The sequence below is a fragment of the Acinonyx jubatus genome, chromosome X, assembly GCF_027475565.1.
Source record: "Acinonyx jubatus isolate Ajub_Pintada_27869175 chromosome X, VMU_Ajub_asm_v1.0, whole genome shotgun sequence".
NCBI lineage: Eukaryota > Metazoa > Chordata > Mammalia > Carnivora > Felidae > Acinonyx > Acinonyx jubatus.
In genome coordinates this window covers 35,444,545-35,461,695 of record NC_069389.1, presented here as the reverse complement: position 1 = coordinate 35,461,695, position 17,151 = coordinate 35,444,545, and the positions used below count along the sequence as shown (strand labels likewise).

General features: G+C 40.9%; 1 protein-coding gene across 2 annotated transcripts in view; it reads right to left on the bottom strand.

Annotated features, from left to right (window-relative positions):
* USP9X (ubiquitin specific peptidase 9 X-linked) overlaps positions 1-16,721 on the bottom strand; it is a 132,186-nt gene extending 115,465 nt beyond the window's left edge. Inside the window, exon 1 of one of the 2 annotated variants that reach the window (XM_027054125.2) lies at positions 16,032-16,721. The gene's annotated coding sequence lies outside the window, so the exon portion shown is untranslated. The remainder of the gene's footprint in view (positions 1-16,031) is intronic. The other variant, XM_027054126.2, reaches the window with a different exon arrangement.
* Between the last annotated feature and the right edge of the window lie 430 nt (positions 16,722-17,151).

Genomic DNA, 17,151 nt, shown 5'->3' with positions numbered 1-17,151 from the left:
AGTTCCCAAACCTCTTTGGGACTCAGTTTCCCCACTTGAGGATACTAGGCTATGGTTGTGACGATTAAATGTAAGGTAATGATTATCTTTAAATGCCAGAAGGTCTCCAGTGAAGTATTAGCTCCCTTTTCTAACAACATTCCACTGGAAGGGAGACATGTTAAAGACAACTATTTGCAATTTAGTACTGAAGGTAGAACAGGAGTGTGGATTTTGAAGTGCAAAAGACTTGGTCCACATGAAGTCTGTTTTGCTACAAAGGATGCCGTTTTGTAATGGCATTTAGTACACCGGCAAATGTCAGCAAACACACTTGCAAGTCATGTTAATTTGGAAGGAATTTTTCCCTCAATGCATAATGTCTTGCACCAAATAGCAGCAGCATGAGGGTGGGGCACAAAGGTGTGAACTGGATAGGGGCACCTAGGTGGCTCAGTCGGTTAAGCTTCTGACTTCTGCTCAGGTCACGATCTCACGGTTTGTGGGTTTGGGCCCTGCATCAGGCTCTGTGCTGACAGCTCGGAGCCTGGAGCCGGCTTCGGATTCTGTGTGTCCCGCTCTCTCTGCCCTGTCCCCGCTCAAGCTTTGTCTCTCTCTCAAAAATAAACAAACATTTAAAAAAAAAAAAAAAAAAGGTCTGAACTGGGACAGCGATCACCTCACATTCTTTTTGGCTCATTCTGGCTACACGCTCTGTCTTAGACATATTTCTGTTCTCTCTGATGCTTTGTGCATTTTATTTCCCCCATGTGCTCCCTAACTCTGTAACCTCAACCCTTCCCTATCCGGAAGGGTTCCATTAGGTTACCTGTTTTTAAAAAATCATATTTACTATAGCTTGTCAGGAATTTAGATGTTTTCAACTGTGCTGTTTGTTTTATTAGAATTCTTATTGTTTCTGTTAGTGCTCTAAATTACAAAGTTACATAAGCTTTTCAGTGATCCCTTTGCTCTTAATCCTATTTTCCCCATAAATCTGGTTACATCTTGGGGTGTGATTTTGCAGAGCATGAGGTTTGTCAGCAACTACTATGTAACAAATATGTTTAGAACAGGTACTGTTTAATCTCAAAGTATCATTTTTTCTTTCCCTCAAGTTGGCTAATACCTTCAGAGATTGTTGGGAAGCTCAAATGGAAAAATGTATGTTAACTGCCTTGCACATAGAAGGCACCCAATAAACAGTAGGTGTTCTAACAAGTGGTTACTTTTCCCTAGAGATGCTAATTAGATGATTATGTACTTTTGACAACTCATTTTTTAACCTTCCCAGGCTCCCTATAAATATGATCACTAGATCAGTTCAGAGAAAAAGTGTTCTCCCAACTATGAATTACCAGGATTCGATCCTCCTTATGTATGTATCACAAGTGCTCAAGTTGCTTTTTAAAATAAATAGCCTCAACAGTTTTATACTAATATAGCTGATTTTTTTATTGTATTGCTTTAATGCAGAATCCTAACCATACTTCAAAATTTTGTCCTACTTTTCAAAAAGTTTCAAATCAAAGATTATCTTACCATTTATAATACAACGCATAGCACAGTATTCCTATCAGAATTTGTGCTGCCTCTAAAGAAAACGTGACAGTAGGGAGAATAAGGAAACCAGTAATAAGACATCAAAATTCTGTGGTGCTACACAATTTACTAATTATCTGTCAAGTAAAAGAATGAACAAAACCACCACCTTTTAGGTAGAAATGGAAGTACATGTTTCATTTAGTAAATATGGAATTAGAGTCCCAGTTCCAGTCACTGGACTCCAAGCACCATGGCTGGCTCAAGTTTGCCAGTTTTGGTTCTACCCTAACAAAACTTTTAAAAACTAAATTCCTTTCTATTTTAACACTGTTAAAACATATGCAATTATGAAATTAAGAATCATACTCCTTATGCTAATTGCTCTCCTACAAACTAAATACAAACAAAATTAATAATAATAGAATGTGACAGATGGCAGCACATTACTGACTGGGAAGGCATGCACTGTTCTTGAGTTTTGCACAGCTATCCTACCACCATCACATGCCACGTGGGAGACTCAGCCCTCCTACTTGAATTACTACATCACTGTGTAGACATGGTGTGCTAGGACATCATTTGTCCTTTGCACCAACTGGAATATACAGAAATATTGAAGATGAAATTCTGTCTGGGATTTGCTTCTATATATATTATTTTTTTGAGAGCGATCTAGAGCATGAGCAGGGAGGAGCAGAGAGAGGGAGACACAGAACCCGAAGGAGGCTCCAGGTTCTGAGCTGTCAGCACAGAGCCCAACGCAGGGCTCGAACTCACAAACTACGACATCATGACCTGAGCAGGAGTCAGACCATTGACCGAGCTACCCAGGGGCCCCAGGATTTGCTTCTAAATATAGAAGGTATATAAAAAAAGAACAGCCCTAAAAATAAAGCTAGTTAATGGGAGTTTATTCACATTTTTGTATGTTTGATCTTTCCTTAGAAAAAGTTTGGATGGAGGATGGGTTAAATAGGTGATGGGGATTAAGGAGTACACCTGTGATGAGCACCAGGTGTTATATGGAAGTGCTGATTCACTATACTGTACACCTGAAACTAGTATTACACCACATGTTAACTGGAATTTAAAAACTTTTTTAAAAAGCTTGGAAAAGAGAGAAATAAGTTCTCCAAAGGCAGAGGATATCTACAAAATCTTCTCAGAACCTATGAGCTGCATCTGAAAGAGTAACCATAAGTAGCAAGTCAAATGTGAGTTCATGCATGACCTGAGCCAAAGATGGATGCTCAAAAGCCTGAGCCACCCAGGCGTCACCCCCTTTTTACTTTTTGACTCCCTTCATCCATGTCTTCCCCCACGCCCACCCACCTCTGGCAGCCACCAATCTATTCTCTGTATCTGAGCTTGGTTTTTGTTTTTTGATTCCACATATAAGAGATCATATGGTGTTTGTCTTTGACTGATTTCACTTATCATAATGCCCTCCAGGTCCATTCACACTGTCACAAATGGCAAGATTTCATTCTTTCCTATGGCTGAAATAACAACCCATTGTACATACACACACAATGGAATATATGTACACAATCTCTTTATCCACTGCACTGATGGATACTTAGATTCTTTCTGTATTTTGGCTACTCTAAACAGTGCTGCTGCAACAAACATGCAAGTGCATATATCTATTCAAGTTAGCGTTTTCATTTTCTTCAGATTCCCAGTAGTGGAGTTATTGGATCAGATGGTAGTTCTATTTTTTAATTTTTTTGAGGAACCTCCATAATGTTTTCCATAGTGGCTGCATCAATTTACTTTTCCACCAACAGTGCACGAAGGTTCCCTTTTCTCCACATCTTTACCAACCCTTATTTCTTACCTTCATGGTTTATTTCTAAAGGCCGTATTTTAATCTGAAGTATTGAATCTTTCAAGAGCGAAGATCTTTCCAGACATACTCTAAAGCCAAACATAGTTTTAACAGTAATGTTTAACTTCCTTATCACTAATAAATTCATTAAAAAATATCTCATTTTCAGCAATTCACTCAACTGATATTTTTTGTCAGCTAGTGATTGTGAGCCACTAGAGACTTCAAGCTGTCTACTAGCCAAACTTCAAATCTTACAGGCAGCAAGAATTAAATAGCCAAAATACCAGTAAGCATATGAAAAGGTTCTAACCATCATTAGACACACGCAAATGAATATTTAGGCTACAATCAGATATTCCTAAGTCTCCACTAAACTGGCTAAAATTAAAAGGACTGACAATACTAAGTGTTGTTAAGGAAGAGCCGTATGAACTACATTGGTGGGATTCTAAACTGGTGCAACCAACTACTTGGGAAATCTGTTTGGCAGTATCTATTAAAACTAAACAGATACATATCCTATAATCCAGCAATTCCACTTCTGGGTGTGTATCAAAAGACCCGTACTAAAATGATCATGGCACATTCTTTATAATTAGTGGAAACACCACACAGTCCAAATGTCCACAAACAGTACAATGAATAATACATCATGGTGTATTTCATACAGTAACTACCCAGTAACAAGAAGAAGAAATTCTTATGTGGAGCAAAAGAAGCCAGACACAAGAGTTTATATTGTGTTATTCCAATTATGTGAAGCACAAAAAGCATGCATAATTAATTCACTGAAAGATAGGAGTATTGGGGTTTCTTTTGGGGGAGCAGGAAGGTGCGAGAGAGCAGGAAGGTGCATTCCTTCTGGAATGCTGGAAATGATACACTGATCTAAATGGTAGTTATACAGATGTGTAAATTGCTATACACAAGATCTGTGGACTTGACTGTATCTAAGTTATATCTCAATTAAAAAAAATAAAAATTTATAGTAGGCAAGCCACTCAAAAGATAGTGTCAAGCCTCCTTTGGTTGTCTAAGACACTGGTTCTCAAATGTGGTCCACTGAGACCCTTTCAGGAGACCCAAGACGTCAAAACTGTTTTCACAATAAGATGACACTATATGCTATCATCACGGTCATTCTCTCTCCAGTATACAGTGCAGTGCTTCCAAAGGCTACAATGACGTATTCTATCACAAGAGATTGAAGGCAGAAGCAGAGAAGCCAGCTTTCTTCTACTAAGCCAAATGAAATATCTGCAAAAATGTAGAATACCATACTGCTCACTAGTAATTTTTGTTTTCTTGGAAAAGCTATTTTTCATAAAAGTATTCTTTACATTAAGATGCAAGTTTTATTTCTAAATGTGTACACAAATTTAAATTTTTTTTCCATTTTAATTTCCAACATAATAAACTTCAATGGATATAAGCCCATGTAAACAAAAGCTCTTTGACATCCTCCACAATCATAAAGGGGTCCTGAGACCATTAAGTTTGAGAATGGCTGGCCTAAATGATACACAGTGAAAATAAGCTTCTTTTGCTACTTCTCTTGTAGTGACGAAAAATAAGGTACATTTTCTCTGAAACCATCTGCGCCAGACAAATCACAGCTACTATATTTATCTGCATACTTTCATCCTTGATTCAGAAAAAACAACTTCCCCTGAATATTATTTTCCCTAGCTAGCTACATCAGTTTTTAACAGCAGTTTGTCCTTAAAGCTTAAGCTAGACTTCAGATGAAAACTTAACCAAACTTTAAGCTGCTCTGCCAGCAAAGAAATTATATCCTGGCTACCAACTCTGTGGTCCCTAAATTCATACTACAAGCTGTTGGCCAAGCACAATTAGCCCATACGAATCTAAATAAAATAAAGCCCTCCAGAAAAATCCAGACACAAAGACAAAGGAAAAACAAGTTCGAGGAAACACTCAAATTATTTTATTACCCTTCCCTTTACTTGTCAATACAAATTCAACGACTCCTAAATCTATTAACCCTTTTTTTTTTTTTTTTTTACCTTTCCTATGCTCCTGTACTTAAAAATTTTTCTTCTCTGGAATCCAGTTTCTTCCACATCTCTAAAGATAAAATTTATTAACTAAAAAAAAAAAAAAAAAAGGTAGCCAAAGTCATCTCTTGTCCAACACCATGGTTTTACAGATAATAGTAGTGAGGTCCCAAGAATTAAGTGTTAACACAAAGAAAGCACAGTAAATGAAACTAAAACAGTACTCTTCCACTGACTACACCTTTTTCACTTCAAATACGAGTGCTGTTTTGAAACAAAAAACCTCCCAACTAGGAGCCAATGGAATTAATACGATTGTTTAAACAGTAAGATTATTAATCTACTTCCGTATATCAATCTAATTTAAAAGCTGTAAAATAACACCTATACAAACTATGGAAAGCCAACAGTTAACACTCTCTGGATGCCAGATTCTAGTCCCTTACATTTTAGGGGAGGGAGATGGTAAGAAAGGCATGTACTTTGACAATCCACTGTTTAAGTAATACAGCCACACTGGGAAAATAAAAATACAGTCATCCTATAACCCAGATTCCTCTCTGACCTTTTGATAGAACAGACAGAAGCTCTCAAGTGGAGAGATGAAACTGGAGACGGAGGAAGAGCTGAAGAAACAAGAGACAATAAAGGTGCTTTGCTTTCCAGCTCAGCCTTCTCTTCAGTGACAGAGCCAAAGTCAAATTAGCAGCAACTCCCTCTTACGAGGGAGTCCCAGGTGTCACACTTCCTTTACTCCATTCCCTAAACCATTCCCTTATCATCCTTCCTTTACTCCATTCTCTAAACCATTCTCTTATCATCCACAGTGTTAAAAATACTGTCTCAACTCCTCCTGGCTCCCCAACTCTCCTCCGACATGGCTGCCTGATGCCATCAGTATTATCTTTCAAAACCCCAAATCTAATCATCTCTCACTTAATTTCAGGGTCCACCTCATTACTCTAAAAACGTAAGTGCCGTAATGTGGCACTCAAGGTTGGCCCTCGTGATCTAGCCTCACCTCCCACAATCCCTTCTCTCCCAATTATCTCCAACACTCCTACATTCTACTACTAACTTTTCTCTAAAACACTATACTTTCACTTCCATGCCTAGGTTTCAAGTAGTTGTCCTCCAATTTTGTCCCCAGGACAGAGTTGGCAACCAGGGGGGTGGGGGAGCAGGTACTACTGGCATCTTGTAGGTAGAGGCAGGGAGGAATAGGATGCTACCTCACACAACAAAGAATCATCTGGCTCAAACTGTCAATCATGTTAAGGTTAAAAATCCTGATCTCAAGTTGCTCCCTCTGCCCAGAAGTCCCTGTTCTAATTCACACGGCCAACAAAACTACACTTGATTGAGCAAACCTCACTCAATCTCAAACTACAATGATTTCCATATGTAACACAGTACTTATCACACGTAATTAATTGCCTGATCTACTTGACAATAGAACTTAGAAGGTAATAATCATCTTTGTATCCCTTGTGCCAGAATGGTATTAAATGAATGAATTCAATTCAAATGTTGTAAGATCGCAATCACCCAATCCAAAGCCTTCACTTTACAATTTCATGTTGGAGGTTAAGTAACTTGCTCACTAGTTGATAGAGTAATTACAACTGCAACGTAAGCCTTTTGACTGAGATTAGAGCTCTTTACTACCCACTATACTACTCTCTCAATCAGGCTGAGGGAGGTTCTGAACACCTAACAAAAGACAGAGCCCCAGGAACTTCTCAGAGCCACCTTCCAGGGCCTGTATCTGAAGAATCACAAAAAGTAGTAGAGTAAGTTAAAGCCAAAAGAAAAACATTGGAAAAATGCTACCAGAATTCAGAGAAAGTAAAGACCACTTTCTGACTAAAAAAAAAAAAAAAAAAACTTCATGTATACGGCATGTGAGTTAGACACTGGAGGCTAGCCATAAAGGGAGAGGTCAGGCTCTAAGAAGTAAAGCAATGGAAATAGAAAAGGCTGGAGCACCCACATCACGTATGGATTGTTTGATTAGGTGGGAGAACAATAAATCAACTTGGAAAAGCAGACTGGAACTATGTCAAAATGACCTTTTTTGGGTAGAACTGGCATGGTAAATTTTAAGCAGCATTTTTCTATTTTAAGCAAGCTCTACAGTCAACATAGGGCTTGAACTCACGACCCAGAGATCAAGAGTCTCATGTTTCCACCATCTGAGCCAGCCAGGCACCCCAATTCTGAGCGGTATTTGGAGAAAAAGTGAGAAGAGATAAGGAGGTACTTGAACATGATTCTTCTGGCTCTGTAGATGAATAGAAGCCAGACAACCTTTCCATGATTTCTCCTTTCACCGACATGATTCTTTTTCCCATGATGCACTGGGAATAACTAAGGTAATCCCTGAGTAGGAGCAATTTAAGACAGCTGACATTTATGTGGCTCAGATAATGACATCCACAGTCAGACAAGGAATGCACCTGCAGGAAGTACCATTAGGTTCCTCCTCCAACCCTCAGCCTGGAATCACAATCCCTTTCACCCCAGCTCAACAAGCTCCAAGTCAAAATTCCTCAAGAACATTGGATAATTAATACAGATCTACAAAGGACACAGTAAATAGATATATACATACTGATTAAGTAGGAGTAAATGAGTTTTTCTGCAGTCATTTTCACAAGAGCCTACATAGTACCCTTCCTTTTCATACAGAATGCATTCCTGAAAATATGACAGAAGTCAAATATTACAAAGCTAAACAGATTCACATGTTCCCTAGAAGTTTTTCCAACTGAGTGCAGGAAAGTATTATAAAATCCTTAATTATACCTCACCTTTCACATACAAGCTTTACTACACATTTGCCAAAATTTCCTGTGTCACCACTGAATGAAGTCAACCAACATAACCAATGAGCACAATCTAACCCCGTAAAGATTTATATCCCTAATCAGTTCCCCATCAAGGATATTAAGTGTGGGACCTCGAGCTGATGCAAAGGACAGGAAACCCCTAAAAAGGATACTGAAGGATTAAATGATAGAAGTGTGAAAGAATAAGGAGTGTATAGAGCATTAGGAGAGTCAAGTAAATGAAGGGTGGAGGGGGGGAGATAAAGAAAAACATGGTAGGAAATTAAGTTGGAAAGTTATATTAAAATCAATTTCATGATGAAAGTTTGGAGCAGTGTTTACAAAAGCAGTATCTAAAAAAGGAGCCGGGGAGGGAGGAGGGACATGAAACTGTCTCTTAGCCGGGATGAACAAATGGCACACACTCAAGTCCTGAGGCAGGAGTAAGTAGAGGCAGAGGGCAGAAGACACGAGGATACGTGACTTAGTAAATTATGTGACCAATGAGAACGTTTGATTTAACACACATCTAAGCAACACTGTTGCTTCTAAATGATGGAATTATCAGAGGTGGGGTTTGTGTTTTGCTTTTTATTCCCTCATGCTCCCCCAACTTTTTAACAGAATACATTAATTTCATAATCAGGTGAAAAATTATAAAGTAACATCTTTAGAAAGTTTTCCATCAAATAACAAACTGGTTTAAAGTATTTAAAAGGAAGCTTTGGTGATATGAAAAATTCACTTATACAAAACAATATCCCCTAAGACATCAAATTAATGAAGTATTTTGTAATGCCTCCTCTTCCAATTTAGCTTTCCTTTAGCGAACAAACATCACTGCCCTGCTTTCAAAGTGGTATAGACCCTTGGGGCACCTGGGTGGCTCAGACGGTTAAGCGTCCGACTTCGGCTCAGGTCATGATCTCACAGTTCGTGACTTCGAGCCCCGCGTCGGGCTCTGTGCCGACAACTCAGAGCCTGGAGCCTGCTTCACATTCTGTGTCTCCCTCTCTCTCTGCCCCTTCCCTGCTCATGCTGTCTCTCTCGGTCTCAAAAATAAATAAACATTAAAAAAAAAAAAAGTGGTATAGACCCTAGCTCTTAATGGTTTGTAGAAATTGATTTTTAAACTCATTCAAACTGGTATATATGACAGAACAATTGTCTTGCTCACCTTGTATCCCTGTCATCTGGTACAACACCTACCACATAACAAACATTTAACATATGAATTGCAGGATTTAAGACATTTATAACATATCAATTGCAGAATTTAAAACAAAGCACAAAATAAAAAAGATTCAAGAAAAATTAGACACAATGGTAAGCCTGAAGAAAGCTAAGATATGCTAAAAGTATCTCTAAACCAGTAATTTTCCAAGGGTGTTTCCATACTTGGGAACTTGTTAGAAATGTATACTCTTGAACCCCATTCCATACTTACTAAATCAAACTCTGGGGGCTGGACTTTAGAATCTTGCTCTAAACCAGGGCTGGGAAACTACGTTCACAGACCAAATCCAGTGCTGAGAATGGATTTTACACAGAAACATGTACCATCAATTTGATGACAGGGAACACTAACTTTTTAATCCCCAATTAGGCGAAATACTGTACTTATTAGCCCCTCCCCATTCTATTATTAGGCCTGAATTACAAATGATTGCACCAATTATCAGATTTTGAATTTCATCAACAGAGAATTGACCTAATATCCTCAATTTTGTCTCTTAGCATGCAAAACCTAAATATTTCTGATATGGCTTTTTACAGAAAAGTTTGCTGATCTCACACTTAAATTTGGGAGGTGTTATCAAGGAGACCAACCAAATCTTTCTACACTACCTTGATCAGAGATGAAACACTCTATTAGGATACAAAGGGGTCTAATACCATGTAATAATTCTCATGCTTTCTGGTGTCCAAGTTAATTGAGTAGACATACTTAGAAATTCTTAGAAGTAACCAGCTGAGAGAAAAGACCAGATGAGAGATGTAACCAACAACCTAAACTCTGAATAAACACCAAAGTCAGTACGGAGGAAATGGGTATGAATAGGGTAGGAAAGGGAGTCTTCTCCCACTCCTTTTTTTTCTTCCTAAATTTTCTTCTCTTCCCACTTCATAGGCTCTATAACCAAGGATGGGATCCAAGACTACCAGCTCAAAATCATCCCAAGGAAAACAATTCCTCTGATAATGGTTGCCCAATCAATTTGGGTCTAAAGTGTTCAAAAGTTTTATAATTCATCACTTACACAAGGATAAACGGAAAGGAGCCATAACATGATGACCCATCAATTTTGTATGTAGTTTCAGATAATGGGAGTCAAATATTCCTCCAGATTTTGCCATTTAGGCAATTATCATAAACAAGATTATTCTACATGCTCCGTAATACAAAAAGGTAAAGAACAGAATTACTGACCTTATTTATTATCTACTACCAGAGAGAATTTAAGTGTGGATTTTAGGACAGTGACTACAAAGGTAATGGAAACCCAAGAATAATTACTGTCTTGTTAGATACGGAAATAGCTTCATGCAGGAGGCAGTCTACACACACTATCTTAGTCAAGTTACTTCAGCAGCTTTTTGAGCCATGTTCTTCATTTGAAAAACAAGGAGTCTGAGTAGATCTTAGACTCCTTCCAGGACTGCTCATCATGAAACAATTATCAGGTCAAAGTAAGGGACTCCACGCAATAAAGAGAATTTAAAAAAAAAAGAAAGAAAGAAAGAAAGAAAGAAAGAAAGAGAAATCATACCATAATATAATATGGTTAACTGACTGTTCATACAACAAATAATTATTCATCTACGTGCCAGGCACTTTCTAGGTGCTAGAGATATATCAGTGACTTAGGGTCTGGAGTCTGATATCAAATGAAAGCCACTAACCTAAAAGAATTTGGAGGACAAAAATCAAGCAAAGCATCTGAATAAAATAAGTAAAGCAAAAAGAAAAGCACACCAATGGTGTAGAGGTAACTGACAGAGCATCAATACAGAAAAGGAATGGCAAGAGGAATGGCTGACACCAGAGTATGTAATTCCTGGCCAAAAAGTAAAAGCGTTGGTCAAGTACAGCTACTCCTAAACCCAATATGCAACAATTCTAATCCATTTCTACTGTACTTGACATTCGTGCTCACTGGAGAAGACCAGAGTTCAGAATGAAATTCTATTTAACTAAAAGAAACTGAAATGTAAAATAAAATTCCGTTGGCTTATACCATAACTAGGTATATTTCTTGTAACAAAATTCAGTCTCCATCTAGGAGGCACAATAAATGACAAAATTAGAGCTTACAAGAACTTCACAGATCAGCTAGTCCCATGCCCCGCACTTCATACAACATAAGCTACTAGAAAATCGCAATCTCTAGAAAGTGCCTAGCACATAGTAGATACCCAATAAATATTTGTCGAATGGATAATAAGCAAACTAACGCCTTAGAACAGATATTAATAATGTTAGTACTAGATCTGGGACGGTAACTCCAAGATGTTCAGTAAGACATTACGAATTGTCTTCGGTGTGTATGTACGTATATACATAAAACTCTGGAACCCTGGTCTCTCCAAACTATTAATCTAGTGTCTGAACTTTTTGCTACTTTGTGCCTGGAATTTTTGGCAATGTGACTGGCAAAATCAAGCTTGAGCAAGAACATTACTGCTTAGTGATAGGTCACAGAACTCAGTCTCAAATCTCCCTTTTCCCTGAAATGAAGTGCAAAGAAGCCCTTAGCTGCATATTAGAATTCTCTTTTGAGTTTTTTTAACGCCTAGTTTCCACCCCAAACTTACTCAACTACAATTTCCAAAGTGTAAGATCTAGGAAAATACATTTTGAAAAAACTCTACATGTAATTCTGATACGCAGCTGAGGTAGAAAATCATTGTTAGTGACTGGAAATAGAATCAAAAACCCATCTGCTGCCAAATACACATACAGAGAGTGTGTGTGTGTGTGTGTGTGTGTGTGTGTGTGTGTGTGTGTGTGTACTGGAGCCCACAAGACTAAAACAGGCACATTTGAAGAATAAATTCAGGGAAGATATCTAACAGTATACTTTTTCACACCTTATTCCTTAGAAGTACATTAACAGTGGTCATTATATTCTACAGTAACAACTGAATGAATTCAAACTCCAATATGAGTATCAGAAGTTCCACAAAGTCTTTTTTCCTTGTGACACTTTGTAGCATAGAAAATAGGACTACATGATCATTAACAGAAAGGTCTTTCACAGATCTTGTGTCACACACAATAAGAAAGCTCATAGATTCCACATTAGCGGGCTCTTCTCGCAGCCTCAATATAGAATTTAGCACAATGGACCAAGAGAATTACAAGAAATAAACACCAAATAAAGGTGTTTATTGGTACTTCATTTATTCCATAACATTATTGACCAATACTACAAAAATGCAAGATGAAACCCTTACTTTTGAAAACTTTTTGTGAAAATTACACTGATTTTAAACTAAGCTAAACAAAACTGAGAATTTTCTAATTGAGATAACAGAAGTTCACATGATACTAAGTGTTCATTTATGAGATGATTTAAATAAATTATTGGGAGACAAATGCCTGGATTTTGCACCTTTTAGGAATGTTACAGTGCATAACATTATTTTAGTCATAAACACACCCACCGACTAAACTATCAACCAGAATATGTTGGGAGACACACGGAAGAGGAAGAACCTACTTGCTGCAGAGCTTTTAGCACCTCCCTGGCTAACCAAGTTATTTCCCAAATTGCAGCTAATTGCCATATTTTTATTAAAATTTTAATCTAAAGCTACCTGGTTCAGGAAACAAACCAAAGATTGATTTTTTTGTTGTTTTAACAGTGATCAGGGTCATTTCACTAATGTGGCACAGTAGTTGAAGCGTCACTGGTTTACAGAGCTCAGTCCCTCATCTATATGATACAAACAACACTACCTACATAAGGTAATAAATGGCAAATGTTTAACATAGTCCTGGCCGGTTATTAATGCTCAAAAAAATTACAATTATGCTGATAACTGAAAACATTTGACAAAATAATTCATTTTATTTATCTGCTTGAAAGTTCAGTGAGAACATATTAACAGCATTAACGGTGATGTTCAACCCTGACCTCATGAAAATCACCCACAGTGGTTTTAAAGTAAGCCTTTGCCCAGGACCCGTATCAGACCTAATCGGTCTTAGGGAGTGAAACCCAGGCATCAGTATTTTTTTTTCCCTAAGCGATTCCAACGTGCAGTCAGGGCGGAGGGCAACGTATCAACCCTTTCCAAACACTAATGTTAGACCCTATAAGACAAGAACTTAGTAACAAATAGGACAGCACAGCTACAATAACAAAAAAAAAAAAGCGAAAATCCTTTTTTCCAATTTTTAGAAAAAAAACTCCAAGATTCAGAAAACATACTAGCAAGAAGCAAAATACAACGCAGACTATCATGAAACTATCACATTATTTCAGAATTCAAAAAAGAAAACAAAAACCAACCCAACTAGCTCAAGACCCACAGAATAAGATCCCTCCCCTAACTGCCCAGAAGACTTACAAGAGGACTCATCCTTTAACACCTCCCTCCATATATTTCAAACGATTTTCTTTAACCTAATTTAAACAAGGATTAGTTTCAATATTAAAATTCTAAAACTAAAATATAAAAACTTCACTAAAGGTGAACTTATCAAATAAATAAGCTGAACGTGTGTGTCTAACTAATCAAGAACTTGACTAGCAAATTCACGACGAACATTTTCAAAAACTGTAAGGAACGTTATTAATACCACGTCAAAAAAAATTATCTTTGAAGAGACAGCCACGAAATCCCTCATCTTCTTGAGGCCAGAAAATTTATTTCAAGATCCTGGAAGAAAAAAAGATCCAAAGTAAATCCTACTTCAGCATTCCATTGATTTAACAAGAGAACCATGGAACACCAAAAAGAGATTACAATAATTTGGTGAAAAGTAAAATCTGCCCGTAAGGTAACTTTCTGAAGAATTTCGATTCTCACATGTACTGTTCTTCCTGCTGTTATTAAATACCTCCAGAAATTTTCCCTCTCAGAAACTACCAAGGTCAGCAAACAAAAGGAAGAAATGGCGTGAGCACATTAAGATAACACGTTAAAAAATACAAGTTAAATGTCCTTGCAAAAAAACATATAGGAAAAACGGTAGGGGGAAAAATTCGTATACTCCAAATACCTTATTTTCAAAATAGAGAAAACAAAACGTAATAAACATTTTGAGTTCACCTTTGGTGCACCAATTCCAAATACTTCTGATTTTCACTCTATGCAGACACTCTAAACAATAACGCTTAATCTTTAAGAACTTGGAAGGCATTTGCTGAAACCAAAATGGCAGCCCACTGAATCAGTAGACCAGAGAGATCTAAAGCAGAGTTTGCGGTCTCTATTTTTAAATTCAAGTGTAGGGATTAAGAAAGCCAAGCTAGTCGTGGTTAACGAGTCCTTACCATATAAATCGCTAAGAGTAGATCATGAGCAGCAAGGTTAAGTACCTGCTGAAAAGTTTCCTAATCAATAAATACACCCCAGATTCTTCGTCAGAAATGAAGGTATACAATCGTTATGTGGACTTTGGAGGCTCAGGGGATTCACGGTGAAAGACTGTTACAAATATTTCCCTCCGCCCAAAATAAGGCACGAATATTTACAGCTACAACCCGCTCAGTTAAATTCAAAGACAGTCCGAATAAATTACTCACACCTGTAAACTGCCCGCTGGAAAATCCAATTAACGTTGTAACTAGGGAACTTTCAAAAAATACTCTCAGTTTAAGAAGGTTCTATTGGAAATCCTAAAAAAATTCCCGCGTAAGTTCCAGTCGCCACAGAAGTCCTTACAAAGATTACAAAACAGTGTATACACCTGCTCCGTACCTCTTAGTATTTCACAATGAATGAAAAATAAACAATGTATCAAACCCAAAGCCTCACACCACGAGAATCTGAAGGTTTCATTATTAACAAGCTCGCACATGCTAGTATTTTTGCAGAAACGGTTAAAAATAGAAAAGTGATGGGTCCAAGCTGGCTTGGAAGCGATTTTTGCATCCAAAACATGTTTCGCGGCTTCGGCCCTCAGCGAATGAAGCGGGGGAAGGTGGTGTAGGAGCCCGATAACCCGGCTCAGGCTCCCAGGCCACAGGGCCTAGGATAAGCTGCCGGTTATCGCGGGAGGGTGGGGGGGCGGCGGACAAGTCGTCGGGCCTGATAGCCAGGCGTATCCGAGGCCTAGCTCTGCTGCTGCAAATCACTCCACCTCAGTAATGGCGTTTGGTGTCAAGTGGAACGAGACTGGGGAGGAGAGCGGCCGCGAGCCGACCAAGCTGCAAGCCCGGGGACCGGGGGGGGGGCGACTAGCCCCCCGCCGCCGACCGAGCCCCCTGGGCGCCGATGCGGGGGACGCACGCCGGGCCCGGAGACTCCATCCTCCCCCACTCGGCCCCAGACAGGACTGGAAGGGGGAGGAGGGGGAGGGACGAAGCCGTCAGCCATTTTCCCTCACAGTCCAAAACACACAGACACGCTCCCGGGACACCGGCTCGGCACGGAGCCGGGCCCTGCGCCCCCACCCGCGCAACGCGCTGTCGCCCAGCCCCGGGCTGAGGAGGGGGAGCGGGTAAGCCCCCCGGACCCGACGGCGGCCAGCCGCGGGTGGGGGGGGGGTGGTACCGTGGGCTCGCACACCCCCCTAGCCCTCCTCCCCTCACTCGGATCCAGCTGTTGGCCCCGGAAAAGCGCGTTGTCCCAGCGCGGCAGGCTACTAACCGCACGACACAGGCGTCTTGTCTTCAGAACCAGGGCAGGCGGAGGCAGCAGGCAACTGCGAGATTCACTCAGTCCTAGGACAAGGCCGACCCCGGGTGCATCCCAGGCCCGACGGTGACGGGCGACAAAGTGTCCGTTAACACCAGGGAGCTGCACAGGGGGCGCCGGAATTCGCTGCTCGCCGCGCCCGCCCTGCAGCAGCGGTAGCGGTGGCCTCGGCCGCCGCCTCCTCCTCCTCCACCAGCGGCGTTGGCGGCCCTCTTCCCCCTTCTTCCCTCGGGCCGGGGCTCTCGCTCGGCTCAGACGGGGCTCCGGGCGGTGCGTTTCTCCTGCGTCACCTCCTGCTGCTCCTCCTCCTGCAGTGGCGGCTTCACCTTTCCCTGGTCGCCGCCTCTGTCCCCGCTCCGGGCCTGGTCGCTTTGCTGCGGCTTGCTCTTCGCTCCCGGCGCCGACCGGAGCACCGGGGGCTAAGGCGGCCGCCTCCCGGGAGAGAGGCGGCAGCGGCGGGCTCCCGCGAGGCCTGTGAGCTGAGCAACGCGGGGAGGGGCTCCGCACGGCAGAGGCCCGGACGGGCCGGGTGCTGTAAGGTTGCGGCTCCGGCGGCGGCGGAGACTAGCTTCCGCAGCCGCGGACGCCCGTCCTCGCCAATATGGCGGATCCGGCAAACCAAAAAAAAAAAAAAAAAGAAAAAAAAAGAAAAAAAAGAAAAAAAAGAAAAAAACCGCTCGGCCAGTGGCGGCGGTTGTGGCGGCGGCAGCAGCAGCACTGGTGGCGGTGGAGGCAGCAGCGCGGCGGCGCAGACTCCCACTAGCCCCAGCACCGCCCAAAACCGTGAGGTTCCCCGCCCCCCGTCAAGTCCCGCCCCTCACAGGACCCACCCCTTGGCCCTCCTCCTCCATCTCCTACCTACCCCACCCCCCCCCCACCCCCCCTCGCTCAGCTGCTCCTTCTGCTCCCTTCTCCTCCACGCCGGGCCGTTGAGCCAGGGAGAGTTGCGCGTGCCACGGGGGAAGCCGGGGCAGGCGAGAGACGCTTGGAACCGGGAGAGCTAAAGTGGGGGAGGGGAACACAATGCGGTAAAGAAGGTTCACGCACAACCGTTGCTTCCGGCCGGCCCCTC